The sequence below is a fragment of the Cervus canadensis genome, chromosome 1 (genome assembly GCF_019320065.1).
Source record: "Cervus canadensis isolate Bull #8, Minnesota chromosome 1, ASM1932006v1, whole genome shotgun sequence".
In the NCBI taxonomy this organism is placed as follows: domain Eukaryota; kingdom Metazoa; phylum Chordata; class Mammalia; order Artiodactyla; family Cervidae; genus Cervus; species Cervus canadensis.
Genome location: NC_057386.1, coordinates 31,054,949 through 31,071,830, shown reverse-complemented (window position 1 = coordinate 31,071,830; position 16,882 = coordinate 31,054,949). Strand labels below are relative to the sequence as shown.

The 16,882-nt window shown below is 40.5% G+C and overlaps 1 long non-coding RNA gene across 1 annotated transcript in view; it reads left to right on the top strand.

The window, feature by feature from the left end:
• The window catches only part of LOC122445150, a 154,201-nt gene that overhangs the window by 92,227 nt on the left and 45,092 nt on the right, over nucleotides 1-16,882 (top strand). Inside the window, exon 2 of the long non-coding RNA XR_006270455.1 lies at nucleotides 9,093-9,187. This is a non-coding gene — a long non-coding RNA (uncharacterized LOC122445150). The remainder of the gene's footprint in view (nucleotides 1-9,092; nucleotides 9,188-16,882) is intronic.

Genomic DNA, 16,882 nt, shown 5'->3' with positions numbered 1-16,882 from the left:
CCTTCCAGCCCTGCAAAATTATGCTCCATGCCCTCCATGATTTAAAAAGAAAGTCCTCTTTTCTAGTCTTCTTGTCATTTGGGGTGTACCCTTACTCTCTCACCATTTTGCTTTTGCCCAACCTGGTCCTTACATAGCACACTGTTTCCAGTCCACCTACTCACTTGACTTGCCTGCAAAAAGAAGAAAAGCTGAATATTTCAAAGGGCTTTTCAGGCATACACCCCAGTGTTTTTCATGTCAGCACACTGGGGAAAAAATAACGTTTGGGTATTGTGCTAGAAAAACGTGAGTGTGATTCAGTTATGTATTAATATATACAGGCCATGGTGAGAATATGTCTTTATACTTCTTTATGTGATACAAACAGAATAAATATACACAGCATTAAAGAATATATTAAGTACTGAATGTGTCTAAAACTTCCAAATAATTTTGAAAAATCTTATAAGGAGAAATTTCAGCTTGATGCCATGAATCAAACTTGTTTATAGCTGACTTTGTACTTGAAGCCGTAACATGTTTCCTCATCAAAAATAGTAAATGAGAGCGTGTATGCCTGATAATTACCATTGTAGAGTAACTTTGCCCATGAAGGCTATGCTAACATAAAACTATGTGTGTGTGTGTGTGTGTGTGTGTGTGTGTGTGTGTGTACACACACATATATGTGTATATTTTTTAACAACTGTTGAAATTGTAAAAATTTATAGTTCTTTTTCCTTAATTGACAAATATAATGCTGAAATTTGAAGGATAATGAGAATAAATTTTGAATCCACTTGAACTCTTTTTTATGTCAAGTATTTCAAAAGGTGATGGAGCCCTCATCTTCACGTGATAGAGGACTCATCCTGTAGCAAGATGGTCATCACTGAAAGGGGACCTTGGCCACAAATACGAAGTGCCCGAGAGAGTCAAAGTCCAGAATTTGGAGCTACTAGTTGGAGCTGTCTCCACTAGAACAATCCCTTGGCCTTCCAGCACCCCTGCGTTGGCTGGCAGCTCTCTGGCTGCATGCCCTGTTCCAGGAATCCTGGAACAGTAGCCCTCCCAGAATCTCCAGGGGTCTCCTGCCTATAGCTGGCAGCATCACACTCTCAGCTGGCTCTTAAGTACATGCCCTTCTTGGTTCCACTCAGCACATGGTAAATGCCATCACTGTGCTTGCCTGCTTTGAGGGTTGTAGGGTACAGTATCCATTCAACTTTAGGTCAGCCCAGACTGCCCTCTGAGGAACCCCTGGCTAATGTCTTGCAACCAGAGACCACCTCCCAAGACTCTGGCCTCTCTGCCCATCAGCCACCCTGTGACTGCTGGAATCATTATTTCATGGCACATTGGTAGCCTTTTTGATGCTGAGACTCACTGATTGACAGCTCTGCTTTAAGGGGAACTGTGTTTCTATTTCCCCATACTAAGCAACCAACTTTTACTGCCCAAACCAATATTTTGACATGTCTTGTTCGGTTCTTGCTGCCCATGGGCATTTTTTCCCATGCTTTATTAAATATTTCCTGTCTTATATTCTTTACAAAGCATCCTTCACTTTTAAGTCCTGTCATGGTTATATTTTCTGCTTCCTCAGTTTGTAAACTCCTTTGGCGAAGATCGTATTTACTGACAGAAGTGTCTAACATATATATTTTAGTGTAAAAAAGAAAGTGCAAAGCCTCATTTCCAGTGGATGAGAAATACTTCTAATTGTCCCCTGTGGAACTGTGTGGCTCATGATTTGTCCCTGGTAGATGTTCTCTGAGAACTAGGGCTTAAGGAATATGTCTACTATGATAATCTGCTTTTCCCGTCTACGAACAAGTCAAAACATACATTCTCTTCTGGAATTTTTCTTGATTTCAACAATATTTTGGCCACTGCTCTAACAAGTCAGGTGCTTTTGACTTTCCATTGCTTACCCCTTGAGATATGTGTCACATTTGGATCTAGTGAAAACTCAGGAATAGGGGAATTCAAGAGTGAATACTGGCCTGTGCACTTAAAGGGAATGTTAGGCACTGATTGTCTTCAGAAGTCACAATCTAGCTGGGAAACCAAAAAAAAAAAAAAAGCTTAATGAAGTGGCTTGGGTCACCTTCTGAACAATGCGATGGCAGGTTTAAAAATACAGCATACAAGTTATTTGCAGGGAAGGAGCCATATTTTAGCCATCTATTTGATTTTCATCAACACCTAGAATGGTACAAATGTATAGAAAGTGCCCCCCAATTCCAGCTTACAAATTCCTGACATTCTGGATTTCTTTAATCATTCTTGTTCCCAATAGCAAATTGGAATCTGGATTTGCCTTGAATACACACAAGCTGGGTATCCCTGGATAGTTACTAAGCCTCCCCAGTAGACTCTGTTTCTGATCTATAGAATGGATAGGGAAGTGATACGTCATAAAGATGTCTGAAGAATAAATAATACAATACCTAAAACCATAGAATAGTGTCTGGCAACATTATTAATTCAAAGGATATTAACAATTGTGAGTTCTCTGGCCCAACAATAATCTGTTGTTATTTCTTATTATAAACTCTCTGTTGCAGTGAAGTAGTTTTCTTTCCTGATTCATGTCTGAGACAAGACATGCTCATCTCATTGATTATTTCCAGTAAACATTTTCAGAACATTCTTCTATGTAAGGCTCTTAGGTAAGCTCCCCACTGCCACTGTAGAATGTCCGCCTCTCTTTTGTTATCATTCATATGTCTCATGTATATCGAAATCCAGCCTAGGACTTACCCAGACATTTCTTTCAGTTATCCTACCTGATAGAGGAAGGGTAGTTTGGCCTGCAAAGAGACAAACTGGTGTAAGAGACAAACTGTTACATTACGATAGTTGTGAAGAAATGGAAATCCAGTCTAGAGAATTGGTGGTAGAAATGAAAAGAAAGGATGTTGAAGAAACTGGTTCACTGGTACTTTCCCAGGACAATGGAGATTAACATTTGATAGCAAGGTCGAAGGGAGACTGAGGTTTCACGCTATACCTTTCATACTTTTTGAATGTTGTGCTGGGTGTGTGTTTAACTGCTTTAAAAGAAAAAAATTGATTATTGGTTAAAAGAGGATCCCTCTAAAAAACATAGCAAGGGAATGAGTGTAATTGAAAGAAGTATGGCCACAGAATTAAAGAGATGAGAGACAGAAGAGTCAAGATCTTAGAAAGTTCTCAGTGGCCACTTCTCTTTTCCGTAGACGAGACTCATTGAACCACATGTTGAAAACTATGGGTGTCGATGTCGTTTTCTAGGAATGTGCAGACTTTCTGGTTCAGATTGATCCCTTTGCACTAGCAACCCATGTATGAAGGCCCATTGTAAAAATCTGCACTTCCAAATATGTAGTCGCAGAATTCCCTGAAAATTTGCTTTATAAAGAAAAAAGAAAATGGCTAGCAAGAGCCCAGTGGGAGTGCTCATAATTGAAAGTTATTCAGAGAGATGGTGAGAATCATTCAAAAGCCATTTATAATTTGCTTTGGTCATGTATTACGTGGTTCTTTTTCGTAGCTGCAGATTGGGCTTTGAAATAAAGCCTTTGTTAGTCTTACTTGAAAATAGGTGTGGGAGAGGGAAAGTTTGTATCTGTGAGCACTGGTGGGTAGAATGGTTCAGGAAGTTGCTGGAACTGTGCAGCGCTAAAATGCAGGAATCCAAAGGCTTGTTGTACATAAAGCAGCCTGTTGAGTGCTTAGGAGAGAGGAAGATGGGCCATGTCTGGTGCCCAACACCCAACAGTCCCACCAGCACAGAGCATGGAATCTGTGTGAGGATAAGGGAGCTTCGTGAGCATCCTTGGAGAAATTTGGGAGAAGAATAACTAACTCCCTTAGGACCGAACCAATGTTTGTTTTCCTAATTACAAAAGTAATATAGGTATGTGGATATTCTGGAATTGGGAAAAAGAATAGCAAAAGAATGAAAGTCAAGATAATTTATTTCTCAACGTTGGATGCAGAGAAAAATGCCTTCACTTCTGTACATCTCAACATTCACTTACCAACTTGCATCAGGTTAACTTGATTATGCAGTTAAGAGGTATAATAAGTATGTTTTGGTCTATATTATTCTCCTGCTTATCAAATAGTAGACATCAATTCATGTTAGTTGAATGATTAAAAATAACATCATTTTGATAATGCCAACTATATACTAGTATTTTACAGCCTGTAAATATCTTGTGGGCATTATCTTACTTTCGTATTCTGAAGCTCTGGGGTGTGGGTGGAGCAAATACACTCTACCCATTTTATATTTGAATTAACCATGATTCAGAGGGAGTGTCAAATGGCTGCATGTGCAGAAAGGAGATCAACTAAAGAGTGTCTGCTCCACTATCCTCTGCTTATAATGCCTAACATGTGTAACTCCAATTGCTGTTCATTTCAGAATTGCTCTAACTCCTTTACGTAGACTGTTGAGATGTACATTAGTCAACAGCTAGCCTTCACCAGTCATCATACAAACCTTCTGGGGAGGTAAGATGATGATGCCAATATAAATTTACCACTAGTTATTCCGGAATGCAGACAGTTTGAAGTGTGCACCCCAAGAGGAGATGCAGTGAAATAATTCTCACCCCCAACCCTTTGCTACCATATGCTCTCAGTCACCTCCAAGTTAGTGACTGCCTGTAGCTGAACACACACGTCTCACATGCAGAGATGGGATCTAGTGGAGAGAGGAGGGAAGGCTTCATAGAAGTGACATCTGAGCTGGTCCAGGAAGGAGTGGGTAGGATTTGACAGGTGGAGTTCCAGGAAGAAAGACATTCTGTAGGCAAGAATGGAAACAGAAAGATCAAAGCAGGAAAGAGGGGAAGCTTAGAGTCTGCCTGAGGATGAGGGAGCTGTCTTGTCTGATGTGAGTCAAACAGATGTGTAAGGGAGACATCTAGGGAGGCAAACTGAGACCAGTTGTGTCAGAGGCTGTTTCTGTGACTAACCCATTGAGAACGAAATGTCTTTCCTCCAAAGTGCAACTGAGGCTGACCATAGCACCTCCTGCAGGGGTTCTGCCTTTATCCCCAGACCACTGACCAACCCCCAACCCAGTTTCCTTAGTTTTCATCCAGTTCTGCACTGGGTTTGTTTTCCCATCCCCCTTATCCTCACTCGCCATGATAGCCTTTCACTAATGGGGCCCTATTCTGTCCTTGATCTGCCTTTGAGCTCTTCCTCCCTGGACTGCCCTTTCTCACAGTCAGGACATCTGACTTTCACCCTCTCCCTTGACCATGGCCCTTCCTCACACTGATGTCTCTTGAAGCTTGAAAAAATTGTGACTTCTGCTCTGCTCCTATGCTGCCCTCCCAAACCCACTCACAGCCTGTGACCACAAGGGGCCTTGAAGGCTAGACAGAAGAATTTGACATGAATAAAATAGATATTTAGCCTCCTAAATATGGGATATTAACCAAAACAACAGTCCATGAATTCAGAATGCAATACCGTTGAGCTCTAAAATCTTCTCACACATGGTTTAAAATACCCAATGTTTCTCTGAGAAAATTTTATTTGACTGTGATGGGATTTTTTTTTTAAGTCAATTTCTAAGAATGGAAAAAGTATTCAATTAAGTCTTTCTTTGCCTTTGTACCAGTTGCAATGAAAAAAGCTCAGTCAAAATAATTTTTGTTCTGTCCTACCAAGATCATTCCCCTCAGAAAAAAATCCCCCCCAAAAAGTGAATTTAGAAAAGAGTGTGAGTTTGGGATGAGAATGGAATTCTCATGGTCAAAAGAAGAAAGATTTTTACTCTTTCTGTGAACTTGATATTTCAAGGAGAACTGGCTTCCTCAAAACTGCTACTTTTTCTTTGCTTTTGGCTTGTCCCAGTTGAGCAACTGGTCCAGTGGACAGGTGTTGATGAAAACAAGGGTGAGCTCCAAGTCTGAGGAGTATTTTTAGGTCTTGAGGAGGCAGGTTTCTTTATTTGAAGGAAAGGATGATAATGTCATCCAAAGTACTGGTCCTGTGTAGAAGCTGGCTCTTGGCAGGACTCGGGGAGAACACTTCAGGAGAAATGTAGCCAGGGGCCAGGCATCCAGAGACCGAACGTGGTAGAGACCCAGTTGTTCTAATGGCCTGTCCAAAAAACCTGACAGCAGACTTTTGAGTGAATTTTCTCATTCTTTGTCCCTCTTACACACTGTCAGTAAACACAGGCATTGGCTGTGTTTTGATTGTCCCATGGAGGCTCGAGCCTCATGTTCTGTATTCTTTCCCCCTTGAGCAATAAGAATAACCGTTGAAACCCCCAAGTCATGTCATATTGTCATAGTATGCTAGCTGGCCAATCTTGAACAATCCTCAAAGTAAAATTTCTGTGAAGAAACGGTGGATTGAAGATGGAGGCCTGTGTGTGTACACACGTGGGTGCAGTGTGAGTTTAGTGTCCCAACCTCAGACTCATCACAGGGTAGCTGGCTGTTTAGATAGGCCTCTCCCCTGAGGTCTTACAGAGCAAAGGATTCTAAGTTAGCATTCAGGGAAATGAATAATTTAGGTGAAATAAGGAAATAGGAGTCTGAGAAACTGTCTTCAACTGAACCTTGTGATGTTTGTTCAGCTCCTCAGGTCCCATGGGCAAAGGCTTATGAACAAAAATTCTTTTATCTGTAGATTGCCTTAAATTGTCTCTTGTATTTTTGGGAAGCTTTTCCAAAGATATCAGCTTTACTCAAAATGTGTCCTTAGGACTGTTAGTCCAGTATGACTGATGATTTAGTGGTCACATAAACTTGGGACACACTGCCCTCCACATTCTTCTCCTGAAGAGTGACTGTGCACACTGGCATGATAAAGCGTCTGAGCATAAATCTGATTTCATTGCTCTAAAGTTTTCACTTATCTACTTAGCATGGGACATTTTTTTCTTTCCCACTTTGTACTTGCACCATATTGCTAAATACAGAAAGTATTATGACACAACGTGTGTGGCGTTCAGTCACTAAGTTGTATCTGAGTCTTTGAGACCCCATGGACTGTAGCCCACCAGGCTCCTCTGTCCTTGGGATTTCTCAGGCAGGAACACTGGAGTGGGTTGCCATTTCCTCCTCCGGGGGATCTTCCCGACCCTGGGATCGAACCCACATCTCATGTGTCTGCTACATTGGCAGGCGGATTCTTTACCACTAGCACAACCTAATGCTGTTCCTGAACTTGATTTTTCTGTGTATGTGTCATTAATTATATCAGAGGTAATTAAAGACGGGTCTGTGTGGATGGACTGCTCTATGTGCTGCGTATGTGTTTTCATAAGCTCTCCATAGAATTCGTGTCTATACCAAAATCTGAGAAGTCCCATTGCAACTATTCAGTCAGAACTGAGACCAACAATCACGTCTTAAGGACAAACAGTCCACCAACCTTGTGGACTCTGTCCTTGGTTTTTAAGCCCCCACCCAACCCTCCACCAGTCCAGACATAGTTGACTTTTATCCCCGACTCCGCACCCTGCCCCCGTCTCCTGTTCTTCCTCTGCTCTCATGGCCGCCCAGCCTTGCTAATGCCGTCTTCACCGGGTTTTGTGCCATAGACGCCTCCCCAGAGTAATTGTTAAATGCATACAGTGAAACATGTAAGATTTCAAGAGAAACTTACACTAAAGTTATACTGAAATACAGTTATCAAAATATTTTAAAAGGTACATTGATAAAAAAAAAAAAGCCTTACTTGCATTTCCTATAAGATCCAGAGGCAGACCTGTGGCTGTTATAATTTCACAGAGGTAATGTCTATAAACAATATTTGAAATATCTATAGTTAAGTGAAATATGATATGGAAATACCTGTAGTTTCTTTTGGTGACAAAGTCACAGGTGCTGCTACTAGTCCCGGGGTTTGTCACCGAATGGACTCACTTAATTTTTCATTACTGTGGACTGTGTTAGTCACTCAGTCGTGTCCGACTCTTTGTGACCCCACAGACTATAGCCCGCCAGGCTTCTCTGTCCGTGGAATTCTCCAGGCAAAAATACTGGAGTGGATTGCCATTCCCTTCTCCAGAGGAACTTCCCAACCCAGCAATCAAACCCCAGTCTCCTGCCTCGCAGGCAGATTCTTTATCATTTGAGCTACAGAGAAGTCTCTAATTTTTCATTAAAAATTTGCCAATTCCTGCCTGCCTATCCATATATCACTTAGTTTTCAGGACCCAGCAGCCTTTTTAACCCTCTCTAACCTCCACAGAGGATACACATTTCTGGATGTTTTGTGTAAATGTAACAATACACCCAGAAAGGCACTTCATTTGTTCATAAAATTCGGCTGTGTTTTATCTCTCCTATCTCACTGTGGGTTTCTTGGAAGCAGAGACTGGACTTGTGTTTCTTTTGAAATTCCATTATCAATGGCAAACAACATGGTGATGGGCAGTTGGTACTCCAGTGGTTCTTAACCCTGGACACCCATCAGAATCACTGCAGATGCTTGCGTCCTATGCCCTAGGCCAGTGGTTGTCAAAGTGTGGTCCCCGGACCAGCAGCGTTGGCATCACCTGAATCTAAATTTGTTAGAATGCAAATTGTTGAACCCTACCCTGGAATAACTGAATCAGAAACTCTGGAGGTGGAGAGGAGAGCAATCTGGTTTTTGATAGGCACTGAAGTTTGTGACTGTCCTAGGGATTCTTATTCAGAAAGTATGGGGTGGAAATCAGGGAACTGTCTGAAAAAGCACCATTATTCAGTAAACTCCATGAACTGGAGGGTATGGTTCAGTTTTGCTCACCATTCTTTCTCGATTGCCTGACATATGGTCAGGACTCAGAATTATTTGTCAAAAAAAGGAAAAAGAACCAAAATGTGATGTTTCTGAAGCCCTCTAATTAGGTAATAAACAACTGTATGTCTCAGTGTCTGACTTTTATAGGAATTAGGTGAAACAAGCCTTTTGGAAGATGAATATTTCCTTCAAAGCTGCCATTTACTGCAGGGCATCAGTTATTTAATAAAGGATGTACTTGTGGTTCATCTAATAGATGCAGCTACTGATTTAGGTTGTGGGAGAATTTTGAGAAACAAGTCTGGAAACCTAAAAGTTTTAAACAAGTTAAATTTTGCATTATTTTCTTCTATCAGGAGAGCTTGCCATGCTGAACTTACTACCAAACTGAGCTGGGTCCAACGCCTGACATGCAACAAAGTGAATCTATGGACCCCAGCTTGTGGAGAAGGTAAATACAGCATTTATTTGTAGAGCACTAAGCAAGGAGAATGGGAGCTCATGCTCAAAGACCTGAACTCTCCAAAGGCTTTCAGGGAAGGGTTGAAGAGAGTGTGAGGGAAAGGGTCACAGATGTGTGATCCGCTTTTGCACAGTTCTCTGATGGTTGATGACGAGGTAAGAGGGTGATGTTTTAGGGATCTCAATCAACCTTCTGTTTCCAACCTTTCTGAGGTTTCTGTGCCAGTGGCCAGCAATTTTCATCTGGTAGGAGTTTGGTTTCTGTAAAAACAACCCAAGGATATGGCTAGGGATATTATCTGTAGCCCTTGATGCACCAGGAGTCCTTGACTTTGCTTTATAGCTAAATTATTATTATTCTCTTTTACTTGACTGCTTTCCTTTGTGTTTTCATTTTCTCACTTCTCTGATTAAATTTGCTCTTTGGAACTCAGAAGGACTGGGAGGCTAAAACTTTTCTATTGATACAAACAAGAGGCAGGGGACACAGGGTGGGGGTTTTCCCCATGAGGGCTCTATAGGGTCCTGCTCAGGTTCTAATCCTTTGGGGGTTTCTGACCTTCCTGACTATAGTGAGTATGATGTGAGCTCTTGTACCCTACAGAATGAAGGACTATCCTTCTGCATTCCACCTTCAGATATAGGCAGAATAAACTACAGCTGAAGGGGTGTAATTTCCAGAAAACTGTAATTTACATTCGAACAAAAGGTTGTCAGAGCATATACTTCGCTCTTTAAATAGTCTGTCACTGATGTATTGATTCTACTATGAGCAAATCATTGTTTAAGACCTTCAGGGAAATCTGAGAAATATTCCTACCCTCCAAGAGCTCACAACCCAGGAGGGAAGGTGAAGCAGGAATACAGCTCGAATCCCTCTTCATCCTCTTTAGTGCTCCCCAGGGCCTTAGCCAGTTGATTTCTTTACTTATCTTTTCACTTGATTGTGGCAGAGCATTCTTTTCACAGTTGAGCACTATCTCTTGGTTTTCTTTTTCTTGTAAAAATCATTGTTGCTGCTTGTTCAGTCACTCAGTTGAGTCTGACCCTTGGTGACCCAATGGACTGCTGCATGCCAGGCTTCCCTGTCCATCACCAACTCCCAGAGCTTGCTCAAGCTCATGTCCATTGAGTTAGCAATGCCATCCACTATCTTGTCCTCTGTCATCCCCTTCTCCTCCTGCCTTCAATCTTTCCCTGCATCAGGGTCTTTTCTAATGAGACTGTTCTTCACATCAAGTGGCCAAAGTATTGGAGCTTCAGCTTCAGCCTCAGTCCTTCTAATGAATATTCAGGATTGATTTCCTTAGGATTGACTGGTTTGATCTCCTTGCAGTACAAGGGACTCTCAAGAGTCCTCTCTAACACATTGGAAAATGCAAATCAGTAAACATTTACTAATCCTGGATCTGGGCTAAAAGAGTCTTCTTATTCCTTGAAAACTACTTCTTACTGGAGAACTGGGCCTTGGATGGCAAAGGGAACAAAAAACCCTGCTGGCCAGGGAGGATCTGGCTGTCACTTAGCACTAACGTCCTTCTCTTGTGACAGCCTCTCGCAGACTTGACAAGCCTGTCTCCAGGCTTCCAAGGCTCTTCTCTCAGGCTTCTTTCCTCCTGCCACTACATGCTGAAGTTAGGTGAAGTTAAGGTTTTGTTTGTTTGTTTGTTTGAACAACAAATAATGCATTGCTCTATGTAGTGAAAAGCTTTTTAAAGTGAATTCTGCAGGGTAAAAGTGAACCTCCTCCTCCCCTCTCTCCCAGGTTAGCAGTTAGAGCAAGCCCTCCAGAGCAGTTGGTTTGCAGCTTCAATATAAAGACATCTTTCTGTGCATCTTGCACTACATTTTCCGAATCTTTTCAAGTCAGAGCGTATGTAAATATACCTATTCCGTATCATGAATGTGCATCATGTAACTTCTGATGGACATTTCTTTACTTGCTGTCTTTCTCACTCTCTCCTTTTGCTGTTACAAAGGATGCTCCACACACACACACACACACACACACACACAGATTTCTGAAGAAAACTTACAATCTTATACAATTAATGAATCTTTAATGTAGCTAAGTTTTATTTTAATACATTAATGTGATGTAACCATACTTTGAAAGAAATAGATATCCTTTGTTCCCAACCATCTATTTAATAGACCCTCTTGTTCCTGTTGGTCTAAGATGTAAACTGTATCTTGAACTAAATTTGCATGAATATCTGCTTCTGACTCTTCCAGTGATTTGCCTTTCTATAGATTTATTTGTCTAAACCAACCATACTTTCCATGTCGTACAGTTAGGATAATCTTATAGGATGTTTTCAAATTTGGTGGGACAGGTCTTCAAACACTGTTCTCAAAATATTTTCTTTTTTTTTAAATTTCAATTTATTTATTTTAATTGGAGGCTAATTACTTTTCAATATTGTAGTGGTTTTTGCCATACATTGACATGAATCAGCCATGGGTTTACATGTGTTCCCCATCCTGAACTCCCCTCCCACCTCCCTCCCCATCCCATCCCATCCCTCTGGGTCATCCCAGTGCACCAGCCCTGAGCACCCTGTCTCATGCATCGAACCTGGACTGGTGATCTGTTTCACATATGATAATATATATGTTTCAATGCTATTCTCTCAGATCATCCCACCCTTGTCTTCTCCCACAGAGTCCAAAAGACTTTTCTATACATCTGTGTCTCTTTTGCTGTCTTGCATGTAGGGTTATCATTACCATCTTTCTAAATTTCATATATATGCATTAGTATACTGTATTGGTATTTTTCTTTCTGGCTTACTTCACTCTGTATAATAGGCTCCAGTTTCATCCACCTCATTAGAACTGATTCAAATGTATTATTTTTAATGGCTGAGTAATATTCCATTGTGTATATGTACCACAGCTGACAAAGAATTAATCTCAAAAATATACAAGCTACTGCTGCAGCTCAATTCCAGAAAAATAACTACCCAATCAAAAAATGGGCCAAAAGAACTAAACAGACACTTCTCCAAAGAAGACATACAGATGGCTAACAAACACATGAAAAGATGCTCAACATCCCTCATTATCAGAGACATGCAAATCAAAACCACAATGAGGTACCATCTCGCACTGGTCAGAATGGCTGCTATCCAAAAATCTACAAACAATAAATGCTGGGGAGGGTGTGGAGAAAAGGGAACCCTCTTACACTGTTGGTGGGAATGCAAACTAGTACAGTCACTATGGAGAACAGTGTGGAGATTCCTTAAAAAACTGGAAATAGAACTGCCATATGACCCAGCAATCCCACTGCTGGGCAGACACACCAAGGAAACCAGAATTGAAAGAGACACGTGTACCCCAATGTTCATTGCAGCACTGTTTATAATAGCCAGGACATGGAAGCAACCTAAATGTCCATCAGCAGATAAATGGATAAAAAAGCTGTGGTACATATACACAATGGAATATTACTCAAAATATTTTCATTTTTCTTGTTCATTTTTTTTCCCTTATAGCTGAGCTTTAGTGTTAGTTTGTCAAGTTCCACTTAAAAATAACATCGGACATTTTTTTTAAAAATTAACATATAAAAGAATTAACTTTGGGGGAAATATACAGTTCTGTGAGTACTGACGTACGCAGATTTGTGCAGGCCCCACCCCAGCCAGTGTATGCAACACTTTCATCAACGCTTTTACTGTCAGACCTTCCTCCAACCGTAGCTCCTGTCATCCACTGTCTATCCTCTGCCACTATAATTTTGTCTTTTTGAGGATTTTATATGCATGAAATCAAATAGTATGTAGCCCGCTGAGATCGATCTCTCAGTCAGCATAGTGCCTTTGAGATTCACCCCAAGTTCTTGAGTTTGTTTCTTGCATTGTAAAGTAATATCCCATGGCATGAATGCATCCCAGCTTATTCATTCTTCTCTGCTGAAGGACACTCAAGTTGTTTGCAGTTCGGGGCCACTCTGAAGAAAGAGTCATCTTAAACACTCATGTACAGATTTTCGTGTGAACATAAATCTTCATTTTTCTTGGCTAAATACCAAGATGTGGGATTTCTGGATTGCATGCTGAGTTTATATTTAATTGTAAAGACTGCCAAACTCTTCCAGACCAGCAGCCCTGTTTTGCATTCCCCCAAGTCACGTTTGAGAGTACAGGTCCCTCCATTACCCTCATCAACCCTTGGTGTCGTGAATACTTTTAATTCTGTCATTCTGATCAGTGTGCAGTGGGATCTCATCATGGTTTTAGTTTGTATTTGCCTAATGATTAATGATGCTGAACATCTTTTCACGTCCTTATTTGCCATTCTCACATTCTCTTTGGTGCAAGTGTCTGTTCACATCTTTTGCTCATTTTAAAAATGGGCTGTTTGTTTCCTTATTATTGAGTTTTGAGGGTTCTTTATATATTCTGGATGCAAATCCTTTGTTGGCAAGGGTGGCTTCATGGGAGTGTGACCCTGTGGTCACACAGACCTATGCTCAGAGGAGCCTCATTTAATGTTCTGCTGTTGCAGCTGAAATTCTTAATAAGTTTTCTACAAGGGGTCCCACATTTTCAATTGGTACTGGGCCTCATAAATTATGTAGCTCATCTTATTTGTTGATATAAGATTTGCAGATATTTTCCCCCGTCAGTAGCTTGTCTTTTTTTTCCTCTTAACAGTGCCTTTCTAAGAGCAAAAGTTTTACATTTTGATAAAGTTCAGTTTATTTATTTATTTATTTTTTGACTGACTCTACTTTTGGTGTCATGACCAAGATCTCTTTATTCCCAAAAAGTTTCTCTTGTTATCTTATAAATGCTTTATAGTTTTATGTTTTATGTTAAGATATATGATCTGCTTTCAGTTAATTTTGTGTAGTATATATGATTATGATTTAGGTTTTACATTGAAACTTTGATTGGCAATGTATTTAATTTATAGATTCATTTAGGAAGCACTGGCATCTTTACAGTGTAGTATTTTTATATCCAAGAACATGATCATATTTTTTAAATGATTCAAGTCTTTTATGTCTATAAAACTTTATAGTTTTATTCACATATATCGTGCTCATTTTTAGTAGTTTATTCCAAGATATTTTGGAGTTTTTGTTGCTACTTGAGTGAGATTGTTTTCCATTATGTTGATCAATTCCTTTATAGTTGATGGGTATAGTTGAAAAGAAAGCTGTTGTTTTTGTGCTTTGATCTTGTGTCACAACTGCTTTACTAAAGGGTCTTGCTCATTGTTTTCTTTAGGCAGGTTTCCAACATTACCTTCCCTCCCACTTCCTGTCTTTCCCTTCTGTCAGCTAGGAGTGGGAATGGGGTGGGGTGTTGGTCCTGTGAATTCTGCTGAAATGACAGATGCTGGCCAGCACCGAGGGTCAGGAACTGACCCCATTTGCTGTGAGGTACTTAATGCCATTGTTCTCAGCTCTGGGGTTTAAGAGCTAATTGCATCAGATAGACAATAAACACATTTTACCAGTCCATATTTTATTCAGCTCAAGTAACAGACTAGTTGAGTGACATTTACTTTTTAAGATGTGTTTTGTTTTTCTCATGTAACAAGAAATCTGAAGGTAGGCTGTTGCTGGTGTTGGTTCAGTGCTTCAATAATACCACTAGGAATCCGAACTCTTTTAGACTTTTTAAAAAATAAACTTTTTACTTTGAAATAATTTTATATTCACAGGAAAATCACAAAGAAAGTACAAAGAGTTCTCATATACCCTTCCCCGAGTTTCTCCTAACATTATTGTCTCGTATAAAGAACATTTGTCAAAAGTAAAAAGTTGGTACATTATTATTAACTAAACCATAGTTTTTTGGAATTTCATCAGTTTTTCTACTAATGTGTTTGTCCTATTCCACAATCCAATCCAGGTATCACATTGCATTTAGATTTCATGCCTCCTTAGGATCCTTGTGTGTCTCTAAGCCTTCACTTGTTTTTCATGACTTCGACACTTTTTGAAGATTACTAGCCAGTTTGTAGATGGTTCCTCAACATGGTTTGGCTGGTGTTTCTGATACTTAGCCTGGGACTGTGGGTTTGGGGGAAGAATGCCCCAGAGGTGGAGTGCCCCTCTCATTGCATCATATCGGGGGCTACATGACCTCGACATGATTAATCCCCTGTGATGTTAGCCCTGTGACTGTCAACTGGTAGTGCTAAGCTTGATTACAGAAGTAGTGTCTGCCAAATCTTTCAGTCTTTTTATTATGGAGAATTTGAAACATAGACAGAAGTAGAGAGAAGATGCTTGTATGTCTAACTTCAACAGTTGTCTATCTATAATCTTGTTTCATCTATACTTACACTCACTTTCCCAGCAGCCCCCACTGAGTTATTTTGAAACAAGTTGTAGATATCATAGTAGTAGTGTATAAACATTTCAGTATGGATCACTAAAGTATAAGGACTTCAAGGAAAATAGCCACAATATCACAGGGCTTCCCTGATGGTAGAGTCTTCCCAGATGGTAAAGAATCTGCCTGCAGTGCAGGAAACCTGGGTTCAATCCCTGGGTATATAGCACCATTTCTTAAAAACTTTATAATCTTGAAGCTGTTTCTATTTTCCCACTCTGCCCTCCTTGGCGTGTGATTCTTTATCTTGCTGTTTAACAGTTGCAAGAAAGCTGCTCTATCTTCAGCCATCCCATCAAAGTTCAAGGCAAGACACCATGAGGCAGAGTAGTAAGAAATCATCTTTCCCAGCCCCCTCCTTCCTCCCTCACACCCACAGACCTCAGAGTGAGGTCTTGCCTTTCATCAGCCAGAACTATATCGGTGGCTGCCACAACTAACAGGGGAAGTTGGAAAACTGAGTGTTTGGCTTTCCAACCTCTATAATAGAGGATTATATGGGTTAATAAGGTGGAGGACAGCTGTTAATAAGCCAACATATAGTATCTTTCATGCTAGTTTTGGGAAGAGAGAAGTTTCACTTGGCACCTTTCTCCATTCTGTGAAACTAATCATTACAACTGGACGAGGGCAGAGGGGAATTGGCAGCAGGAGTAGCTGAGCTGCTGAGCCGTGGCAGTGATCACGTGTTACTGCTCTTGGCCTGATGAGGCCTCCAGGCTGAAACACGAATGAGCGTATTAGTGGAGGACCCCCAGGTGTGGCTGCTAGAGCCACATGGGGCTGGAGCCTGGCAGTCATTGTAATTTGTCTTCAAACTACTCAGGGACATGGGTGTTAAAGAATGTCATTCCACAGGTCATAAAATTGAGGCTTTTCTAGATTACTGAGTAGGCCAAGTAGGGAGTCTGAGAAAAGTTTGATTTTGATAACTTTAGTAAGAACTTTGCAAAATAAAAAGGGTTAGAAAGAAGATACCAATTTTCAATGAATCTAAGATGTACCATTAGTTTATATACTTCTAGCAACAAAAATATGCTGCCAATAAACCATGATGTGCCACTGAGTATAAGGCATATCCTGACTTCAGAAATGTTAAAATGTGTGGAAATGTGTCTTAGTAGTGATAAAATACGGTGTTTTAATTATGTTAGACAAGTAAATTTCAGGTTTTATATATCACAGCGTTTAAATTTTGTAGAAATTGAGGCATAATCGGATCAATGGAATTTTACCTGTGCTACCACCAAGGTTAACATATAACACTTTTTCACCATCTCAGAAAGTGCCTTTGTGTGCCCTCTCAGTCAGAGCCAACCGCAAAG